Genomic DNA, 15,489 nt, shown 5'->3' on the forward strand with positions numbered 1-15,489 from the left:
AGCTGAGTTCAAACAACAATTTTGGATCAAGCAGAAATTCTCAAATGTAAAAATAATTGAATTTTAGTCATTAAGAACACTTAATAGATACTGTTGCCATGATCAATAAGAAATTGTCTTGAAAGAAGGAAAATGGTCAAATGTTCAAATGCTGCATGGTGCTACTCCCAGCTAAACACTAGTAGTCAACAGCTCTGAGGTGCACAAGAGAATGTACCAGAGATAAAGGAGTAAGAAGCGTACCCGAGCTCTTCAAAGGTGTAGACGAGAAAACTGGGAGAAGCCGCAGTGTTCCTTAACTGGTGCGCGGGTACAGAGTGGAGCAAGGGCCGTATCATAGAACACAAGCTAGCAATAAAAGGGAGGGGCTCGCTGGCACACATGGACAGATCTCATGATAAACCAGGAGTCCAGCCGATCTGCAGGAGGCAGATCCCAGTCCCTGAGACGCTGAGGGAGGTGGGGGAGGGTGACAAAGGATTGAAAAGAGCCAAGAAGAAACCTGCCTAGGCGATGGGCATGCTCACCTTTCTCACTGAGAGGGCAATTTCATGATACATGCACATACCAAATGTGAAATTGGACAGCTTCAGCACAGTAGTTTACTTCTGCTAACTACGTCTCCCGAAGCTAAGTCCTGGTGTTCGCTCTCTTCAAAGCACTTGCCAATTACTCAAGAAGAGTATGTGCTCTTGGGTTGCACTAGGCCCCATTTTAGGGGAGAGGACGTTTTCCTGATCTTCCCAAGTGAGATGGAACCCTACTCTAAGATTAGCAACAGCTGCATCTTTTCTTTGGGATCAGCACTTTATTGCTGAGACCCAGGACTTGGCTGGTAGCCAGATATTAAAAGTCATCCGAGGGAAAATCCAGAGAACAAAATTAGCAAACGAGGAAAGAACGGGGCACTGGGAGAAAACAAGGCAAACAATTTCATCTTGTGGATTTCACAAAGTCTTGCTACAGACTCACACACGGACAAAACAGAAAGCTCTCTGAAATGAGATTACTTTTATAAAGTAAAACAGCACTCAAGCTGATTGCTAAATACATTTAAAGTGTAATGAAAACCTGGAAAATGATCACACGGTATCATTTGCAAAGGTAGAAAACTATCAGAAATGAAACAGTTAAAAAGGTAGTTCGTTTATTTCAGGAGTTTTACACACAAAAAAGACGGGAGGCCAGGGAGATTGAGATAAAAACACACAGCTGACAAGTCACATGAAACAAATTAACCGAATCCTAATGCCAACGTCGCTTTCAGCCTGAATGTGAACAGTGTTCTCAGCGTGGTGAACAATGCTGCTGTTCACAAGCCAAACGGCTACTGCTGCTTCCCAGATTGAAGTCTCTATTCTAACCTTTTGAGCTCGATGCATTAAGCCCTTCTGTTAAAAGAGACGTTTATGTAAATGATAATCTTTTGGCAGTGGGCCATCAAAATCATATGGGCCTTTATTTTTCAGATATTTTTCCCAAAGGTTAGCATTTAAAGAATTTAAATAACTTCACTTTTCAATTAAGAGTGAATTTAAATTTTCAGCACTATGAATCATGGGAACCTAAGTTCCCAGCAGTTAAATGGCCCACAGAAAGCATTCTTACAACCTCAGGCCTCAGCGAGCGCCCAGGAAGTTTAAATGTAGTTTCTTTTGATGCCACTAATGGAACAGCACTTGTGAATGCCAACATCCATGTAAGTTAAAGCGTCCTGATTATAAATGGCAGTGCTTTATAAAAGGCACACCTTAATTATTGGCGGAAATCACATAAGCCTTTTATGTCATTGTCGTTCAAAGTAAGAACCAAAACTACAGAGAAAATTTCCTGTCTTAAAGCATAAGCAGATCATAATGTATAACTTATGAAGAAGATAGTATCATATTTTTCTGAAGCTAGTCATCTAATAACATAATTATTGAATAAGGGATTATAAATTAAGATTTATTACCCAATTCTCTCTCAGTGATCACCAGGCAACCCAATTGTCTTTATAAACTCTCACCTGCCTTGGAACTGTATTACACTTGAGACAAATTTAACTTCCAGGAGACTGTCGTGTTAATATACAGACACAAACGGCGAGTCAGTGCTGGGTGTAGGTTAGTGGAAGGGTGCTTGCTTAGCACACATGGCCCCACATCTAATCACTAGCAATGAAGGGAAAAGTAATAAAGCCACCCAACTGCATTGCCAGAGTCAGAAACCAAAGATACCACACAACTCATTCTAAAGATAATTTTAAATTATATATAGGTGTGTGTGCCTGAATGTGGATATATGAAACTCATGGAGGCCAGAAGCATTGGATTCCCTGGAACTAAAATTACAGAAGTTTGTGAACTACCATATGGATACTGGGAACCACACTTTAGTCCTCTGGAAGATCAGCAAGTGCTCTTGACTGCTGAGCCATCTCTGGTTCCACAAAACTCATTTTTATGACCACTGTTTCTGTGGAAAGACAACCCAAACTATACTCACTCCCCCTCTGTCTTCACCCACTTATTTCTCAGCCATTCCCAGTCTTCAGCACAATTCTCCTGCTTAGCGATGGCTTCTGTAGGGACAGCTCATGTTCCTCTGACGACAGACCCACATGTTCATGTCACATGTGCATCTATTAGTGGAAATACCTCCTTAAACATCTTACTCTCCTCCAGACTGTCATTCACATCAAAGTTGAGAGCAAGTTTGGCTTTAATCACTAGTGTATCTCTAGTGCCTAGCATAGAACACTGTTAGCATGGTTACTCTAGAAATATTTGTCAAGTAAATAGTCTCTCTCTCTCTCTCTCTCTCTCTCTCTCTCTCTCTCTCTCTCTCTCTCTCTCTTCCTAAAGAAGTCTAGACTTTCTGAATAAAACAATTTCAATTTTACCCTCTCTTTTGTGCTTGAGAAAGAAGAGGTGGAGCGCACTGAGTTACTTTTTGTAGTGGTGTGAGGTGAGGGTCCAGTTCCGCCCTTTTCTGGCATGTGGGACTCCACCATCTAAGAACCAGTTTTGAATAGGCATACTTTCTCTACTAGATAGCTTGATACTCTCCCCCACACCTCACCAGTCTCAGTCACCTGGGCTTACTCTGTCTGACCACCCTGTGAGCTCTGTGTATCCCTGCTATACTGTTGACACCGACACTTTGCGGCGAGCTTTCAAGTTGAAAGTGTGGGCCTCGGATTCTGCTATTCTTCAAGACCGCTGTCCTTTCTGCAAATGAAGATGACTGGTATCTGGAAAGCCTTTCCATTGGCCCTGAAGGGAACTTGGGGCAGCCCCAAAGTTCTGATGTCTAGCTTCCCTGTTGGTGCACACTGAGCCCTCCCACTTGTTTCCTCTCTCTCCATTTCTCTCTCTTCGCAGTGTGCGGTTTTCAATGAACACGGCTTTAACTGCCTTGGTTAAATCCAACACTTAATTCCTTTCAGGTTACCCACAGCACAAGTCCAGAAACGCAAATGATCTCTGCGTCCATCTGTGTCCTGAAAACTACTGGATTTAGTAGTTCTAGAAGCTCTCCTGTACATTCTTTGGGATACTCCCTATACAGGATCACAGTACATGTAATTAGAGATAGTTTTACTAATTCATATGATTTGGGTCTCTTTTTTCTTGTCCAGTCACTCTGGCTAGACCGCCATTACAATGCTGCATAGCAGAGGGAGAGAGAACATCTTAGCTTGACCTGTTAGAACCAAATGCATGGAGTGGGGCTTGAACAGCAACCATTAACATCTCACCATTCCATACATCGTCAGCTGCCTGACATCATTTGAGATTCAGCTGCTCGTGCTGCAGTATGGTTGGTCCTCTTTAGGACATGGTGTGGTTTCTGACAGGCTGCTGACCCTGAATTCTTACTTAAACTCACATGCCCTTCTTGCTAGTGACTTGGGATAGGCCAGCCTGCCAGAACCTGCGTCCACACCTGAAAGACGAAGTCACTACAACTTGTCCTCCTCACTGGAACATTTCTGGGCAATTGTGAAGTACCGTCAAGTGACAGTTACAAGGGATCTAGTGAACCTGGCCACCAAAATAATGATCTCAACTTCTTGCCTAGTTTTTTTATTAAAAACTATTTTTATTTTTATTAAAGTTTTTAATAGGACATTTTAACATAATGTGGCCAGGTAAGCAAATGAAGACTATGTTACCTCACTCTGTTCCTAGCCTGCATTACTGAGACTACTAGTCTTTAGCAATTCATCTCCAAAAAAGATAAGTGAAACCCCAAAATCAAAAATAAAGATTTCCTTACTAATAAGCAATTATCTTTAACAGAACTACTTGAGAAATTTTTCATATAAATTATGTATGTATATTATATCATTACACACATATATATATATAAACATAAGAAAAGAAGGAAGTGGTATTTTTAGATTCTCATAATGGATGTATATTCAGTTGGTGCAATAGAAATGTTTTACTGTTCCAACCAAATACTCTGTTTTTAAAATTATTTATTTACTTGTTTACGTGTATGAATGTTATGCCTGCATGTATGTATGTGCATTACATGCAGGCTTGCCGCATAATTAAGAGTGCATCAGGCCTCTTGGAATTGGAATTATGGGTGGTTGTGAACCGCCATGCTAGGAGCCAGCGTCCTCTGCAAGAACAGCAAGTGCTCTGACCCACTGAGCCATCCCTCCAGCCACTCAACTACTACTTCTTACCATAACACTGCAGTCAGTCGACAAGCACATAACCAGCACTCACCAATGTGAAGCACGCCTGACTGCTCCCCAGGTGACATGTGATACAGACTTCATTCTTATCACCTGGCCAAGGCCAGTGTTACTCCCCTAGTCTTCTTAGTGTGTGATTCAGGTGAGGGTACCACTCCTAAGAGGAGCACCCCTCTTCTGTATCCTGCCTATGTGAAAGTAACTCCAAAATGTGTTTTCCTCAGCCCTTTCCTCCAGCGTGGCAACTCCCCGATCTTGACAGCTCGACTTCACCTGCTGTGTGCTGAATGACTGCATGTCCAGCACAGCCCTGCCCTCCTAAATTCCAAGTGTGGACCTGCAGTTTTGAAGTTCGTCTGCCTGGGTTTTTGAGGCAGGGTCTCTCCCCGTAGTCCCGGCTGACCTGGACCAGGCTGGCCTCAAACTCACAGAGATCCGCCTACCTCTGCCTCCAGAGTGCTGGGATTAAAGGCCTATCCCACCATGCCTAGCTGACTTACATGTTTTTAAAATGGAAAAAATAATTTAAAAGAATGCTTCTATGTATTATATTTGTATTAGAACCCAATACAGAGAGGTCTAACAAGCCATCCTGACTCTGTACTGGAGTTTTAAAGAAGACAGTCCAAGAATGGAGCTGTAGGAGAATTCTGAGCACTTGTGAGAAAACTCCAAGAAATCAAGACAAGAGTCTTGTGACCGAGGCAAGCGGATCTCTGTGAGTTCAAGGCCAGCCTGGGCTACAGAGTGAATTCCAGGAAAGGCGCAAAGCTACAGAGAAACCTTGTCTCAGGGGAAAAAAAAAAAAAAAAAAACAGAAAAAAATATATTGGTGGGAGGGGGGAGAAGAATAGGGGAACCCGTGGCTGATACGTAGAACTGAATGGTATTGTAAAATAAAATAAAATAAATAAACAAACAAATAAATAAAAAAAAGAAAAAAAAGAGTCTTGTGACCTCAGTTTCTTCAAAAACATGGAATTATTCTTGGACTGTGCTTTCGAGCTCCTCCCAGATGTAGCAGACAAGAGTGAGTTCACTTCAGATCACTCACTACAAGTGGTTGTTGTTATTTGTTCATATGCCTCTATGGGAAAACATGGTTTTGCCATGTGTGGCTTGCCCGCCATGTGTGGCTTGCTCTTGTGATTGGACGCTTCACTCACGTGACTCTTCTTAACCCTCAGAGTATAAACTGTCTGATGCTCTCAATAAAGTTGGCTATTGCAAGAGACTTTGGTCCTCCTCATTATTGGCTCCATTCTCCCAGGCAGGTCCCTTTAACTGCCCTTAGAGCATGAACGGTTTCAGTTATGTTCAGACTCTGGGACAAACCATCTCCTCTGCCTCATGCACACAAGTATGTTCTTTCACTGTTCCTTAAACTCTAAGCCATTTCTTGTTCACAAAATTACACAAGAAAGCGCACTCCTACTACAGTCTGTATGTCAGAGCCTGAGTATAAGAACCAGAAGAAAAGCCTTGGCCAGAGTGACAGGATCATGTTAGAGAAGCAGGGCCAAGCTTCAACAATCACACACTACACTGTTGGCTCAACATTATGTTGACATCACAAATGAAGTTTACGAATTGGTACATTTTCATCTATTTACAATGAAGGATTTTCTTGGTACACTATGAAACTAGAGACGCTTAAGTGAACCCAAGTCTCTAACCCTTATACATAACTCTTCACTTAAGTATATTCTTCAAAACAGCTCAGCTTTCTAATTAACTTGCTTAAAATATTCAAATATTTTCAAATATTCAAACACACTGGAATTTAGTTTCAACCAGTTCATTTCTATGAACTGTTTTATTTAGGGTTCCACACAGGACTCACTTGACAGAGATTTCACAGTGGAAGTCAGTGCGTCCCAGCACAGGCCAGCATGGGAGGGAGCAGACGACAGAACAGGGACCAAACGGTCGGTCACTTTAATCTAGGAGAATGTGATGGTTGATAACGAGGTACGAGGCAAGGTAATTCACAAGAGACTACACCTGAGCACAGTAGCAACCCCTGAAAGAGAAGCCCTGTCTCTGGCATCCGAGGTCTACAGTTCAAAATGCTCAGAAGAGAGCAAATGACAAGAAAGTCTGCCCTTTCTGAGACAGCACTGACATTCTCATAGGCTGATGTCAGCAACAGAGATTGGGGACCCAAAGCTGAACCCAAAGCTCGTCTGTGAGTGCCACAGCTTGAAGAAACCTTTTTCATATGTTATCTTCGAGAGTTAACCTTCAGCAACCTCAACAATGTTTACCATTTAATATTATATTGACAGGGTCTCTCTATGTAGCCCTGGCTGTCCTGGAACTCACTATGTAGACTAGGCTGGACTTGAACTCACATACATGCAACAATTCTGTGAGAAAAAGGTACTACCATACCTAACCTACCATGTCCCATGATGCCATGGCATTTACATGCTTGTGGTCACGGTTCTCAGTACTGATGAACGTTCTCTGATGGGAAGCTGGCTTGCTCACAAAGTGTTTGCTCAGTCCCCTGCACCATGTAAAATTCAGGCACGCTGTCACAGCACTGGAAAGGCAAGCACCAGAGGGTCCCTGGAGCCCACCAGCCAGCCAGCCTACCTTCATGGTGGTTCTGGCAACTGAGAGAACTTATCTCTCAGTAAATGCCAAACAAATATATCTCTCAAAAATACCAAGGTAGACAATTTCTGAGGACTGGCACCCGAGGTTAACTTGGTCTCCACGTGGCACTCCCACACAGGAATGAAGGAGTTAATGAGTTAGTGAAATGCGTGGAAATTCAACCTTTCGTTACATTGTCGTTCCCCCGGCCCCCACTTTCCTGCTATGGAAAGGGGAAAGCAGAAAGCTTTTCTCTTGGTCTTATGGCCAGGCATGCTAATAAAGTTTCCAGTGAGACAGCCCCATCTTGTGGACTTCTCGAATACTTCAGGATGCTTCCATTAGCGTAGAACTAAGCCAACACTGTCACTGTACACTGCTTTCATTTTTCTTGTAGAAGAGCCTTTTTGATTTGTAAAGGTATACCTTAAGACCTCTAGTAAATATGGGCCCTTCAATAATTAGATTTCTTTAAAAATACATAATGACATAATTTTTCCACATTGCAAAATAAATTGTGAACCTGACATAAATCATGTTTTCATACTCAATGTATTTCTACAAATCAAAGCATATTTCAGAGAGACTGACTTTCCTGTTTGTATTCAGCAGTCGTGGTTAATATGCTTCAGTTTCATGTTGGCATTATTAACACAAGCCTTGGAGCATTTACGATTATTTCTTAGTTCTCTAAATCTTGACAATGACATCATGAGTTTATGCTGAGGAAATCCTTTTAAAATTAACTTTATTCTACAAAAAAAAAACAAAAAAAAAAAAACAAAAAACACAAGACCTGGAGGGCAGCTCAGCAGTACAGTGCACATGATGGGCCTAGAAGTCTGATGCTCAGTCAGTCCTCTCTCTGTGTCACTCTCTCTCTGTCTGTCTCTCGGCAAAAGAAAACCTAGAGAAAAACCTACTTAGGAAAAGCTTACGGCCACTCAATGACCACCGAAGTGTACAGCTTCAAGAAAGCCTTAAGAGCACAGATAGCCTCTGCTGCTTCCCACACCTGACCCACTGCAGCTGCCAAACACAATCAGAACTGAGTATGTGTGTGGGCTTTCTGTCATTTTTAAAAGTCTGCATTTTTAATAGGAAAGATAAATTTCAAGTTCTAGAAAATTTGTATCTGGGTAACATTCCCACTGACATTCAAATGCACATCAGTGAGAAATTAAAACACATCTGAAAACTGTGTTCCCATCTCAGGCCCACAGCTGTCTCCTGCAGCTACAGAAGACTGTCCACAAATAGTCTGGAGAGACTCCAGATGCAGCCCAGCGATCATAACTCCTGCCCGCTGCTTCCCGTGGTTACGCAGAGCACGCACACCATGGGATGCTGGGCAAAGTGCCCAGTCCACTGTATGGCACCGACTGTGAGTGGCTCCGGCACCGCTCAGGTAGCGCTTTCTTTAGTGTGCACCAGCACATGTCTATCGGTAAATAACTGTTAACGGCCTAATAGAATCCAGATGATTAGCATAACAAAACAGTCACCTAAGTCACACATGGCCTTCATTGACTTTGACTGTTTATTAATTTTTGATGTTCTGTCACACAGCCTTGCTATATAGGCCAGGCTGGCCCGGAGTTCAGAGCAACCCTGCCTTCCCCTCCTGAGTGTTGGGATTACAAGCATGTGCCAGCACCCTGGCTACACTGATTTAACAGGACACTGCTAATCATCTGTAAGAAGAGACGGTATTGGGAAGACCTGTCTCAGAGTGCCAGGTACACAAAGTCTACAACCCACAGCTTCGCCCAAGGCTTACAAACCTAGGAACCTGGAAACGTAAACTCAGTTACAGGCTACAGAAATGCTGCTGTGACTTTAGTGTCACCTGCCAAAAGGGAGAAGGCACCAGTCATGGGGGCTTCACCTTACAGCAGACCTGGCACAGGGACCCCCCTCACAACAATGAAAAGATGCTTTCCCCACAGTCAGAACCAATGGCAGCTGGAGGGTCCCATCCTTAGGATAAAGCAGGGCTCTGCTGGCCATCTGACGCAATCCAAGCACATCAATGGACTCCACCTCTCTTTCAGAAACACCCTTCTCTGTACCTTCGTGTGTGAAAGTGGATCTGGCAATGTGTAAGAAGTTGTAATCCATGGAGTTTACCAATACTAAAGAAAGAGGGAAGCAAACCTTGGTGGGAGAATCCCATGGCGGTGCCTATGAAGGAGCACACCAGTGAGGGACATAAAGAACCTGAAATGGGGGGGGGCTGCTTTATAACAGGCTTCTGCACACTTACCAGACTAGAAAAATGAGGTAGGGGACAGGAGGGTGAGCCAGAAAAAGCAGGTGGGAAGGTGTAAGGTCAAAGGAGACACAGAAGGGGCTACAGAGCCCTGCTGGCCATGCTTGAGCCCCAGTACAACCCCATCCCCACGGGGAACTCTGGCCAGCTGCTCTGCCTATCCTAAGTGCCCACTGCACTCCTCAAAGTCAGTGACCTCTTCAAATGTGATTCATTTATTCACGTGCTTGTGTGTGTTGTGTGTGTGTGTGTGTGTGTGTGTGTGTGTGTGTGTGTATAGGTGTTCTGCCTGCACTTGTCTGTACACCACCTGTGTGTCTAGTGCCAAGGAAAGGCCAGAAGAGGGCGCTGGGTCTCCTGGGACTGGGGATGTGGATGGTTGTAAGCCTCCCAAAGGGACTCAAACCCAGGTCCTCCGGAAGAGCAGCAAGTGCTCTTAACCACTGAACTCTCTCTCTGGCACCCAAAGTCCTTGTTCTGATTACCCATAAATCAATAGTACTCCAAAAGCAGCCCACTAATTCTACTAGCTGCTTTTCTACCAGCTGATGCTAGCAGTCCTCGTAATACAGAGATCCTCTCTCCCACTAGAATCTACTTGGCTATCTGTCACCTTTCATCTCAGTGAGGACCGTCACACCCTGACTTGTTTATTTCACTCACAGTGGGCACCACTGAATGTGTCTCTCTTCACTCTTCCCACAGGACTGTTGTAACCACATAGTTACACTGGCCCTGTGTAGGACTCCCTGGGACAGGGATTTCTGTCAGCTTTGCACATGGGCATCCTGCAGTAGTGTCTGTCCATAACAGGACCTCAGGAACTATTTCTCAGCAGGCAGGCAGGCAGTCCCCCTGTGAGTTCAAGGCCACTTGGTCTACACAGTGTGTTCCAAGCCGGCCAGTGAGATCTTTTCTCAGAAGAAAACAAAACAATAAGGAACAAGTTCCTAAATAACAATGAACTTTAAGGGTTTTTTATTTTTCAGTAATTTCTCTAACACCCTTGGATTGGCAACAAATAACAAGACAAATCAGAAGCAAAACACAGTAACAGATAAAAGTCAAGAATGGTCCAATCTGCCTAGTTAATATCTCTGTTTTTTTTTTCTACAAACAATGTCAGTAGGTATGTTTTCCAAGTGCATCAAAAATAAGCTTTCAAAATTCTGCCAGGCTGGAGACAGAGAACTGAGCAATAAGAACACTGGCTGCTCCTGCAGAGGACCTGAGTTAGATTCCCAGCACCCCCAAGGTGGCTCACAACCAACTATAATTCCAGCTCTAGAATTCTGGCTACTGAGGGCACTGTATGCATGTGTCACACAGACCTACATTCAGGCAAAACACCTAAATACATAAAATAAAAATCAATGAATCTTTTAAAAATGCTGCCCTTCACTTTTATTTATCATTAAGAATCTGGATTTAATAGCTGGGCAGTGGTGGTGCATGACATTAATCCCAGCACCTGGGAGGCAGAGGCAGGTGGATCTGAGTTTGAGGCCACCCTGGTCTACAGAACAAGTTCCAGGACAGCCAGGGCTGTTACACAGAGAAACTACAAATGGTTTATTCTCTCCTCCTGGCCATTCTTCTGGAGAGATGAGGAATGAAAAAGCCGAGCAAGCTATAGAAAGCTTGGGTCATAAAGGAACAAGGTGTGCCCAGGGCCACATCACACCCACACTGAATCAAACAAATGTAAAATAACAAAATGCTAGTTGAGCTTGGTGGCCCATATCTCCAGTCCTAGCTAGTTAAAGGAGCACCAGGGTTACACAGAGAAATGCTGTCTCAATGCCCCACCACAAAAAAAAAAAAAAAAAAAGAATCCAGATTTACCAATTAATTTCTATCAAGAATACAAATGAACAATGTGGTAATATTTTGTTTGTGCTTTAACGAGTAAAGCTTGCCTGGAAAAAAAATAAACGGGAAAGCGACTGACAAACTTTGCCAATATAGGTAGGACAATCCTTCACATTTTCTGCTTCATTAAAAAGTATGTCAGATACTCCAGGCCTGTATGCTGAAGATGGAGGCCCCAACATTACAGAAGAACTTTGGGTGACTGTCCAGACAGCAGATGTCTCTGTCATTTCTAGAGTTTTGGAAGTTGCTTGCACTGCACTTCCTGTTTACTCAGGTAACATTGTATCCTTCTGGGGTCTTTGTTGAAGACTAGATAGTCATAATTATAGTTTTCCTTAGTTATAATAGAAAGTAAATTAGGTACAAAATTTTAGATTCACCACGATAAGATAATTATTTTCTCTGATTTTGCCAAATGCAAATGGAGTAGATAGTGTTACTGTAATTCTTACTAAATAACTGTTTTGTTGTATATAGTTTTACTATATTAAGGTTAAAACCTTCCTTTTTAATTAGACAAAAATGGGGAAATGCTGTAGAACAATCCTTTTCTACACTATATAAGTATGTATTGCTCTCATTGGTTAATAAAAAGTGGAGAGGCTGGTAGCTGGGCAGGAAGTTAGGCAGAAAAGCCAAACTGAGAATGATGGGAAGGAGAAGGATGGAGTCAGGAGTCGCCAGACCCAGAGGAAGCAAGATGACGAGGCAGAACTGAGAAAAGGTACCAAGCCACGTGGTTACACAGATAAGAATTATGGGTTAATTTACGTGTAAGAGCTAGTTAGTAATAAGCCTGAGCTACCAGCCAAACATTTATAATTCATATAAGCCTCTGTGTGGTAATTTGGGAACAAGCATCTGCAGAGCACAGGAAAACTTCTGGTTACAAAACAATGTAAAATCAGAAATTCATAATAAATAACTGTCAATATTCTACCTCATGAAGTCTGCAGGCTCACTTTTCATATTAAACTTACCACCCTATTAATGTTACTTATTTTATCTAAAGTACAGCTTCTGTTATAACCACAGAATCTTTATTCCAGTGCACACCTACTTAGTTTTCTCTCTTATATGGAAAAATTATCAGGTGATTTTTGCAAAGAACTATATCAGTCTTTCACAGACAAAAATACTACTAAATATTTAACTTCTGGATTCTGAGTGTGTGTTGGGAATATCCATGGCATATGTTTATGAAAATAATTGTACACATGATAATAATTTAATGAATTTTGAATGATGGCAACATCAAAATCTCCAAGAAGTCCTACCATATCAAAAATATGGAATCTTAGTAAGACTTAAAGCTATACATAAAAAAACACCTTAATGGCATGTGTGAAATAATGCTTTGAATAGCTATTCCCAGGATCTTCAATTTAAGACAGAAAATAAATGTCAGTAAAAAAGTCATATTCTGTACAACATGGGGGACTTTGCTGCTCAAATTCATAACTTGAGGATAATCACATGCAAGGGGGAAGGCTTGCATAATTTGTTCAAGGGATAACAGGCGGAAACGGGAATGAAGGACACATGGAGGAGACTGGAAAGCTCTAGAGAAACCGGGGTGATTAGATGCAATCAATTAAGATTCTGGAAGCTTTGACTAATATTAGAAAGGGATAAACAATGTGATATTTGCTAAAATATGACTAAATAACTTAGAGATATCAGACAGATCCATAAAGATTGTATATTAATGTCTGAGGTTCCTAAGCAAACAGCTGTTTCTATGGGATGGAAAATGACCATCATTGTTAAACTCCCTCAGAACCTATTCAATTCATTTAAAAATCCAAGACTGCCAAAACCATGTTCCCTCTTACAGGAAGTTCTCCTGACCATATCTTCTGGAGAAAAAGATTGCTTGAGTAGTGTCAAAACAGAAATTTAAAACATTATCTTCATGAAAACTACTTAAATCAATCTTTTAAAAGCTTCCATCATTGCTTTAAGTGTCTAAAGTACCAGAAATAAACTTTTATACTAAAATATTTCAATGACTGTCTAAAATGCTGCAATAGAACGTAGACAGAAAAATCTTTATCTACAGTTTTTATTTAACTCTCTTTCTTCTTACTAAATGTATGTTAACAAAAAAAACCCTCAAATGATCTAGACAAAAGCTCTTAGCTCAACACATAATTGCAAGAAAATTACAATAATTGTACCAATTAAAATAATCTTGAATGAACAGTATGTCATCTTAATGTTCCAATGGTTTATAGAGGGATCTACTTAATTAGCTGAAATTGCTTTCCAGTGTTAGTATCAAATGTCATTTGTTAAAAGTTGAACAATTTAGACAATAATTTAACAAAGCAATTTTACAAAACACCAAGAACCAACATTTTCTTTTTCAGCTGAATAAAGCAAGCAGATGTGTCATCAGATTGCTATAAAAATAAATGAGGCTTTTTATGGATTAAAAAAATAAATTTTACTACTAGCGTTAAAAATACTATTTTCTGATTGTTTTTACCAAATCAGATTTCTTTAATAAAATAAATGAATATCAATTATATACTGCTGCTTTTTGTCAGCTGTAAATAAAACTTTTTAGTATTCAAATGACAGGCATCAAAGAATTTAGACAGACATCTAAATTGTCAGAGCATGTTCAAACAGATGAGTTCTCAATACGTTGAGCAAACTGTCTCACTACAGTTCTTCATTATAAATTATTTTACTTACATTATTTCAACTAAAAGTGCTTATGAATTTTCAGATTGCTTTCTATACTGTTTTTCTCTTCATTGGCTAACTACAAACATTCTCTGTAAGTATTCATAGGCAGATTTACTTCTTAAAAAAGAAAAGCATCTCAGAGTCACCCTAAATCCAGTCCACTCTCAGAAGACAAGACCATCAAGGCCTGAGGTCTAAAGTAATAGGTTGGTTTAATCATAAAAGAAAGTTGGCATAGCCTCATTTCATTATATGATTAAAAAAAAAACCACTTCCTCCTCCCCAAATAATTCTTACACAATATTCTGTTTTTCATTAAAGGGTATAATAATTGCTATCATTTTTAAACTACATGTTAAACATTTGCTATTGTCTATAAGACATATTTCAATTTAAAAATGAAAAAAATTCAGAACTACCTATGAGGTTCAGATAGTGGGGCCTGGAAGTCGAACTTTAGATTTCAAGCAAAGCACAGCAATTCTTCCTCTGCCTCTTAGCTGCCCCGAGAGAGCAGCTCTGCTTGCTCAGGCTCTCCCCGTCACGACAGACCTGTAAAACCATGAACTAATGCATCCTTCTCTCATAAGCTATAGTCACAGTACTGCAAGCCTGACCAACACAGAAAACAAGTACCAGACAAGTAGGGTGGCTGCTGTGGCATTCCTGAAACATGGTTCCAAATTCCTGGTTTGCAAGAATTATCTGGAGAAGTTGGAGATGTAGGCTAGAGAAGCTCCATGACGCTCTAAGTAGAGCTTGTGGGCAATTACCGGAGGAGCTCAAGGAACCGGAATACTGATGAGAACAAAGACAGTAAGCATTGTTCATAGGGATGCAGATGCAAAAGAAGACTGTACTGGAAACAGGACTAGAAGGCCAGGAATACTGCACTCTAGCAAAGATCCTGTCTACATTAAAAGAGATTTTAGACTTATGTGTCTGAATGTTCTGCCTGCATGTATGCAGGTTCAGCATGTGTGTGCCTGCTGCTCACATAGGTCAGAAGAGGGTGTTGGGAACCAAGCCCAGGTTCTCTGCAACAGCTATCCCTCTAGCCCCATGTCCTGTCTGTTTTGTCCACACCCTAAGACTTTAGGAGAGGCTGAGTTCAAAGGGATAGACTAAGCAATCTGGTGGAGGAAACAACGTTACTAGCTACGTTTAGTCCTATTTCAGGAAGAATGGAGAGCAAACCTTAGTTTCAGAAAAGCAGCACAAGTAAGGGTCTAAATAAGGAGAAGTGACTGCTGAAGAGATCGGGGCACCACAAGGACGCCTTTGAGTGTTCTGCATATCTTGGTGTTAGCTATCTGATGCTGGCGTTGCAGACACACAGAACGCA

General features: G+C 41.4%; 1 protein-coding gene across 11 annotated transcripts in view; it reads right to left on the reverse strand.

The window, feature by feature from the left end:
* The window catches only part of Kidins220 (kinase D interacting substrate 220), a 90,765-nt gene that overhangs the window by 28,848 nt on the left and 46,428 nt on the right, over positions 1-15,489 (reverse strand). The gene's annotated exons all lie outside the window — the stretch shown is intronic.

This window comes from Peromyscus leucopus, chromosome 22 (assembly GCF_004664715.2).
Source record: "Peromyscus leucopus breed LL Stock chromosome 22, UCI_PerLeu_2.1, whole genome shotgun sequence".
NCBI classification, from domain to species: domain Eukaryota; kingdom Metazoa; phylum Chordata; class Mammalia; order Rodentia; family Cricetidae; genus Peromyscus; species Peromyscus leucopus.